Here is an 8,845-nt window from a genome sequence, read left to right as displayed (position 1 = left end):
TGCAAATTTATGTTTCCATGTCATTTATTGCTTTCTTTAGTTGTTGTTATGAGTTTCTTGCTTTTGGTAGTTAGGAATTTATTTTATTGTAATTTAACGTTATTTTATTTTCATGCACACCAAGTGTTTGATAAAATGCTTGGCTTAGTTTTTACTTAGTTTTTCCCCACTCTTGGCTTGAAATTATTGATTTTGGTGTTCCTTGAGTCATTGATGTCCATTCTTGTTTGATATATTAGAGTATTTAGTTGACTTGGTCTCCCTTGACTCTATGTGACCCCTTAGTGTTGACATAGGACTTAGGAATTGAAATTAACTATGCCTATTTGACTTATCTTCGATGTAAGGTTGACTATGTAGGATTAACTCTTCATAATCATCATGTGTTTGTGGTCAATGACTAGGATAGGTAGCCTTAGTCCTCAATTACTTGCCAAGAGGTTTCTTGCTTTTGAAGTTTTATTGCTTTGACTTTTACTTGCTTTCATTTACTTTCTTGCATGTTAAGTTACTTTATTGACATTTCCTTTCCTTCTATTTAATTGCTTTGACTTTTATTGCTTTGATGTTTAATTTCTTGCATGTTTAATTTTGACACTCTTGGTTGAGAAATTGGATGTTTGGGTGGAATTGAGTTGTGGATGTCCATTCCGCATTGTGTGAGGATGGTTAATTGGTTTGGTTTCCATTGACACTAGTCTTTCACTAAGTAATTAGTGAGTTGACTAGGACTTATGGATTGAGATCAATTACGCTTTTGACAAATTCTCAAGGAGGATTGACTAGTTTGGATTGCTTCCACACAATTGCCATGTTTGTGGTCTACAACTAGGATAGAAAACCTAGATTACCCACTTCTTGCCAAGAGTCCTTTAATTGCTTTCTTTTTAATTCCTTGCATGATCATTTAAAGCCTTGCTATTTACATTGCTTACTCTCTTTCTTGCATTCCCAACCCCCAATGTCTCATAGCTAATAATTGAACATTTCATTACAATTCCTAGGGTGAATGACCCGAGGTTGAATTACTATTGATCTCGGTTACTTTAATTTGAATTAATATTTGATCTTGAGAATTCGTTACTGGTTTGGACTATGCTACCAACGAATTGATTCTAGTTTTGATTGATTTCGAACCACACAAGAATTCTCACGTTATCATTCTTCTGATGGCTTTTAAAACTTGAAGTGGGATTTTTGCATCTACGCGCACGCGTAACGTACGTGCACGCATGGATGCGTATTCTGACCCCAAGGGCGCAAACGTGCAAGGCACGCGTACGCGTGGGTAGAAGAACGTTAGCACTCCAACGTTGAGCTAAACACCAATGACAGCAAGCAGAACTGATTTTTAAGTGAGGCATTTGAGTCAACGTTGCCCATCAAACGTGGACTCCAATGTGAGCAGCAGAATTTGGCAATTCAAATAGATCTCTTCTCAACAGCAAGGGAAACCAATTGGAGCAACTTCAACCCAATTCAATCAACGCCAAAAGCCCAATTCAGATATTGAAGATCAAGGGAAGAAAGTGTATAAATAGCTGAGAATTGAACTTAGAAAGAATATTTTAGAGGGGGGCAGAGAGATACACACACTCTGCTAGTTTTAATTTTTTGAATTCTTTCAATTCTCTAATGTATCTTTCAATTCCATTTTCCATTTTTAGAGCTTTGAACAACTAAACCCCTTTCATTGGGTTAGGGAGCTCTGTGTAATTAAATGGATCAATATTAGTTTGTATTCTTCTTTTTCTTTCTTTTCTCTTGATTTTACTAGAAAGCTTTCGTTCTTCATCCAATTAGATAGTTGTCTTGGGAAAGAAGCTATTCATAATTGGATCTCCTCTGAACCTTAGAAGAGGAATGAGGAGATCATGCTAGAAATACATTCTCACATTAGATTAGATTGGAGTTTGGATGGATATAGTGACATGTAATCCTACCAATACTTTGATCTATGAATTTGTGTGGTATAATCAGTGACCAAACTTCATCTCTTCCCATGAGCACTTAAATCAAGGAATTGGGCAATTGTTCATGCTTAGAGAGATTAGATTACCAAGGAATTGGGATCTAATCACCTAAGATTGCCAAGGAGACCAATGAATGCATTGATTGAGGAAGAGACGAAAATGAATTTGATCCGGAGAATTATAACATCTCCTGACCCCAATGAGCTTTTCCATCTCTGATCTACCCATTCTTTTATAATCTTCTTTAATTTCATGCTAAACCCCCATTTCCATTTAATTTCTTGCAATTTAAGCTTCTATTCTTTATATTCTGCAATTTAATTTCTGTTCCTTTAATTTCTTACAATTTAAGTTTTTCGCCAATTTTACTTTCTGTAATCCCAATTTCAATTTCGATTTAGCTCAACTAGAATAATTCTCCAATTAACGTTGATCAACCAATCAATCCCTGTGGGATTCGACCTCACTCTACAGTGAGTTTTTACTTGACGACAATTCGGTGCACTTGCCGGTAGGAAATTATTAAGAGACAGTTTTCGAGTGAACCAAGTTTATGGCGCCGTTGCCGGGGATTGGTTTTGTATTGACAATTACTAAATTGGAGGATAACTAGATTGAGCAATTCCCTTTTTTTATTAATTGAATTTTAATTTCAACTGTTCATTCTCGTTCTCTGCAATTTTTAGTTATTTCTCTTTAATTTTTCTTTATTTCTTTACTTTCCAGTAGAACTAATCCACTAACTCATTTACTGTTTGATAAATTTCTCTAACCAAGCTAACTATACTCTGTTTTAGTAGAATCTGCACTTGCTATTTCTGGTACTTATTCATTATATGACAGGTAGAAGAGAGGTTTCAACCTCCTTTGACAGTGAACCGGAAAGAACCTTCCTGAGATTAAGGAGGAAAGCAAGAGGAAAAAGGGCTATTGGTGCAGAGAAAGAGAAGGAAGACTTAGTTATAACCTTGGAGGATGATATAGAAAACCATCATGAGGGAGAGGTGAACAATCATACCAGAGGAGGTGCAGCCAACCCTGCTGGACAAGAGAGGAGAGTTCTAGGCTCCTACATAAATCCAAACCCAGGAAACTGTGCTAGCAGCATTCAAAAGCCAACCATCCATGCCAATAATTTTGAATTGAAGCCACAACTCATCACATTGGTTCAAAACAATTGTTCTTTTGGAGGAAGCGCCCAAGAACACCCTAATCAGCATCTCACTACATTCTTAAGGATCTGTGACATAGTGAAATTAAATGGAGTTCATCTTGATGCTTATAGGTTGCTTTTATTCCCCTTCTCTCTAAGGGATAAAGCATCCAAGTGGCTAGAATCATTTTCAAAAGATAGCCTCACAACTTGGGAAGATGTAGTTAACAAATTCTTGGCAAGGTTCTATCCTCCACAAAGAGTCAATAGGCTGAGAGCAGAGGTTCAAACATTCAGACAGCAGGATGGTGAGACTATTTATGAAGCCTAGGAGAGATTCAAAGACTTGACAAGGAAATGCCCCCTGATATGTTTAATGAATGGGTGCAACTTCATATCTTTTATGAAGGGCTGAATCGTGAATCAAAGAAAGTTGTAGACCATTCATTTGGAGGTTTCCTTAACAAGAAGAAGACAATTGAAGAAGCCATTGATGTTATAGAGACAGTGGCTGACAACGAGTATTTTTATGCTTTAGACAGAAGCAACAACAGGGGAGTCCTGGAGCTGAACAACATGGATGCAATTTTGGCTCAAAACAAGATTATTGCCAAGTAATTGGCAGATCTCACAAAGAAGATGGAGTCAAGCCAAGTAGCAGCAATCCACACCCAACTATCAGCACCAGAAGAGCCAAACATAGAGGAAGAAGAAGTCAACTACATTGGAAATTCTACAAGACAAGAGCATGACCCTTACTCCAAGACTTACAACCCTGGTTGGAAGAACCACCCAAACTTTGAGTGGAAAAACCAACAAAACCAAAACCAAAACCTCAAACCTCACAATCCAAACCATTATAACAACTCCTCTCACCAACACTCCAACTAAAGACCATATTAGACCACACAAAACACTTATTCATAGCCATCCTATCAAAGCCAAAATAATCAGCCTCAACACCCCACTTCTAACCTACCATCTGATGACAGATTTTCAAAGATTGAAGCTATGCTCACCAACCTTTGCAAGGAGTCTAAAGATAACAAAACATTCAAGGAGGAAGTGAGGACGACTATGAAAAGTCAAGGAGAAATTATCAAGCAGCTTGAGTCATAAGTGGGATACCTATCTCAACAAATCCCCAAATCCACTGATAGCTTTCCAAGTGACACTGAGAAGAATCCAAGATGAGGAACACAAAATGTGAGATGGGAAGAATGTAAAGCAGTAAACCTCGCAAGTGAGGAGGTTTGGAAGAAAGAAATTAGCAATCCTACAGCACATAATCAAAGAGTTTCAGAAGAGAGGAAAGAAGAGGTTGAGCAAAGGACTGATCCTGCCCAAGGGAGAGAATCAGAAGAGAAAAAAACCATGCAACCATATGTGCCAAAAGCACCATTCCCATAGAGACTCGGGGGCAGTGAGAAAGGGAGAACATACACCAAATTCTTTGATGAATTTAAGACTCTTCATGTCAACATTCCCTTCCTCGAAATCCTCAAACAGATGCCTACTTGTATCAAGTGGATAAAGGAGTTACTAGCTAGGAAGAGCAACCTGAAGGGTGGCCAAACAGTGGTGATGAACAAGGAATGCAGTGCTCTCATTCAGAAGGCATTACCCATAGAGAAGGGGGATCCAGGAAGCTTTCACGTCCCCTGTGCTATAGGAGATATCATGATTGATAGTGGATTCTGTGATCTGGGAGCCAGCATAAATTTGATACCTCTGTCTTTCATGAAAAGATTGAAAATCAATGAGCTTAAGTCCACAGATGTAATCATCCAATTGGCTGACAAGACTAAGAAGTAAGCTGAAAGAGTAGTCGAGAATGTACTGGTCAAAGTGGGAAATTACTTTCTCCCCACTGACTTTGTAGTTCTTGAAATGGAAGAGAGCCATCTTCACCTGATCATCTTAGGGAGACCATTCTTGGCTACTGGTAGAGCACTCATTGATGTAGAGCAAGGAGAGTTGATACTGAGAATGCATGATGAGTAGCTCACTTTTCATATCTTCAAGCCCACGTATAAGTCTGAGCAAGAGAGCAAGGAATTAAAAGAAGAGTACATTGAGAGCTCTTTGAATAAGAACAGCAATGAACCAATAGCCAAGCCTCTGGAGCTTTCATGGGTGGATAAACAAGAAGCTCAAGAGATGAAGCAACCAAGGATACTAGAGGAGGAGCTGAAACAACAGGAACCAAGGAAATTAATCGATAAAGATCACTCCAACACAAGAACTTTTGAAGCACTACTTAAAGAAGAAAGGAAAATGGGGAAGAAAGTACCAAGGAGATGGAAGAATAAGAAAATTCCCACTGAGGATTTCTCACTAGGTGACTAGGTGATATCAGCCCACCATTCACTCATACCTCCTCACCTTCTCGTGATACCATCTCAATTACCTCAAGTCTACACAATCAATAGGATCCTCTCATTTGAACATGTAGAAATTCTTAAAGAATCAAATGGTGACAGATTCATAGTGAGCAGAGAATATTTGAGGCATTACAATCCGCTCTAACAGTAAACTGACCGTCAAGCTAATGACGCTAAAGAAGTGCTCTATGGGAGGCAGCCCATGATTTAGTTTCCTTGATTTTAAAGTTTCAGTGTGAATAATAATTGTTGCTCTAACATAAATTCAAGCTCTCGTAAACAAATTTGACAACTACCCATGACATTCTGAAGCATATGATCCAACTCTAAGTTTGGTGTGCCTGCAGGCACACTAAGATACTTTTCAAAAATGATTATCATATTGCCGTTGTGACATATGCATAAGTGTTTTCTTGGAATATATAGCAAAACATTAAGTTTGGTGTTCTATATATTGTAAAGACAAGTCATGAGAGTCAAATTTCTTTTGAGTCTTGAATTTCATGAAAGTGCAACCATGTTTATAATTTTTAAGTTCATGTTAAAGATAGAAGAATAAGATGTTTCTCATGAAGGTTTAACCAAAGTGACAATAATCCCTTCAAGATCTCAATGAAATTATTTGGAGGAAGTAACCCTTTGGACCATATAGCCAAACACTGAGTTTGGTGTCCTCCAAAACGATATAAAAGCACAAAAGGAGTCACAGTTGGTTGAACCATCATAAGGAATGCTAGTCAATTTTTTAGCTTTGAGTATTAATTGTCATGTGCTTGCCACCACTTGTTAGTATTCACTTCCTTTGCCTTGTTATTATGGATAGGTATGCAGAAGAACTATTTAATAAAAGGGACAAGGCAATGGATGGTAAAGATAGAACGAGGACAAAAAGTAGGTCACATGGTTTGGAAGGGTGCTTCTTGGGAATAAAAATCTGCACATCTTGAGAAGAGGTACCTAGAAGACCAAAAAGATATGCTTAATGGAGAGGCAATTTTTGTCTTCATTCAACCTTGCATGCACACCCTTCATTCATAACGTTTCCCAAAGAATCCTAACCAACCATTCTTCATTAAAGCTTACTATAAATGGCTTCACTTGGATCGTGCATATGAACTAAAGTTTTCATACTTCTTGTACTCAAAAAAATTCAGCTCTTGTGTTCTCTAAAGCCAAAACCCAACAACCGTGTTTATATGCAGCAAATCATTCTTGTTCACTTGCTTCCACAACATTACCTAGCCTTCAAACCACCTTTTCATTGAGAGTGCATCACACTAGTCATCCCTCTTCATAAACCTTCAACCTCTATTCGGGTGATCATCAAGGAAGATATGGCATCTTCTTCAAGTTTCAAAAGAAGGAGAGGAAAGGAACCTATTACTGAGGAAAGTGAAAACGACTATGATGGATGGAATTTCAGATCATGGTTTCACCAAATGTAATGATACGTGAAAATTAGATTTCACGTGTAACTACCGGCAAGTATACCGGGTCGCATCAAGTAGTAAAACTCACTTAGAGTGAGGTCGATCTCATGAGGATTAAAGGGTTAAGCAATCAATAGCTAATTGATTATTCTAGTTAGACAATCATATTGGAATGAAAAACAACAAGAAGTGTAAATGACGTGAAGATAAAGGAAAGCAATAAATTGCAAGAAAAATAAATAACATAAATGTAAAGTGCTGGAAAGTAAAATTGCAAGAAAGTAAAGAACATCAAAGTAAAGTGCAGGGGAAATAAAATGTTGGAAAGTAAAGTACAAGGAAGTAAAATTGTAAGAAAGTAAATGACTGAAAGTAAAGATGGAAGACATAAGGGATTAGAGATGTTGATTCCTCCTGAACCAATGGGTCTCACTCCTTCTCAATCATATAAGATAGATCAATGGCGGATTATGAGTAATTAAACCCTAATCTCTTGGTGATTTAATTTCTCTTCACATAATCAATTGCCACTCTCGTGATCTAATTGGTCATGAGAAGAGGTGAAGTCCTAATTCCTAATCCACTTTCGCATTTTATCCTTCCTTATTTTGGTTGTTGCACACTTTTATTATATATGTGTATATTGCATTTTGGCTTTTGATTGTGATTAGAAAAATATTTTGGATTGTTAAAACCTAGTTGACCCTTTTTGTATAAAGATTGTGTTGTGATTGAAAAAGGGGTAAACTAGGGAAAATTTTTTTAAAATTTTCTAAATCACAACATTGCATTAGAATAAGCTTAGTCAATATAATGAAAACTTCCAAGAATTCCATTTCTAGAGTACCACTCCAATTGGTTGAAAATTTTTTTAGAACTTGCTTGATTAATACACTTTGTGGATCATATTTTGAGCAAAGAATACAAGCATGAGAGTTTTGAGCCTAATTGTATGGTTACATCATATAACCACTTATTTTCATTCTTGTGTGCATTATTCTCTTCCTATGATTGTAATCTTTGATTTGCTTGATTCTTTATGTCCATTATTTTGTGTATACATGCATTTATATGATTGAGGCCATTGTTCAAATAGCTCACTTACCCAAATAGCCTACCTTTTGTCTTCCGTTGTTAGCCAATTTTGAGCCTACGCTTAACCCACTTATTCTTAATTGAAGCATATTACAAGCTTAAGTGAAAAACAATAAATGTCCCTTGTTTGGATCTTTGATTAGCTTAGGCTAGTGAAAGTGTTCATCATTTGATTTTTGGAAAGTTGGGTACATTGGGTAGAGATAAAAGTGTGTGTGTGTTTTTGTTGAAAAATTTTGGAATTGGGTACATACTCATGTATTAATCATGTATTAATCATTTTGCAATAAAAAGGGGACAAAAATGCCCCAAAGTTTAAAGCTTAATAATGATCAATGCATGTGTGTGGTAATCAAAAGAGAATACATGAGTGTGTGTAAAAGTGAAGAATGGATAGCTAGGGTTGTTTAGAATTGTATAGGTTGTCATATGTTAGGTAGGAAGTTTAAGTTAATCAAAGATTCAAATCTTAAGCTCACTTGACCATATGCATCCTACCTTGACCCTAGCCCCATTACAACCTATGGAAAAATCCTCATGATATTTGTATGCATGCATAAAGTAATTGTTGATTGTTAGATGAAAAACAAATCTTGGAAAGCATGATTGGGGGAGAATTGAGTGAATCAACCCCATACACTTGAGTGCCTAGAGCGAATACACATCCGGCAAGGGTTCGATCGCTCAATTACATGTATCTACCAATGATTATCTTTACTTGTAAGTTTGTAAAATCTTTCAATGATTCAATCCCATTGTGGTTTCCTTTAAATGCGGTTGCTTTAGCCCTTGTGCTTGCATTCATATTCT

At 36.9% G+C, this 8,845-nt stretch overlaps 1 non-coding gene across 1 annotated transcript; it reads right to left on the bottom strand.

Annotated features, from left to right (window-relative positions):
- Nucleotides 1–3,394: 3,394 nt before the first annotated feature.
- Nucleotides 3,395–3,501, bottom strand: LOC148548576 (small nucleolar RNA R71). The gene has a single exon (XR_015898172.1). It is a non-coding gene; the product is annotated as a small nucleolar RNA R71 (small nucleolar RNA).
- Nucleotides 3,502–8,845: the final 5,344 nt, after the last annotated feature.

Source organism: Arachis ipaensis, chromosome B8 (genome assembly GCF_059453495.1).
Source record: "Arachis ipaensis isolate K30076 ecotype BB chromosome B8, ASM5945349v1, whole genome shotgun sequence".
NCBI classification, from domain to species: domain Eukaryota; kingdom Viridiplantae; phylum Streptophyta; class Magnoliopsida; order Fabales; family Fabaceae; genus Arachis; species Arachis ipaensis.
Note: the sequence above shows the minus strand (reverse complement) of the source record. Positions and strands in the feature narration are given on the sequence as shown.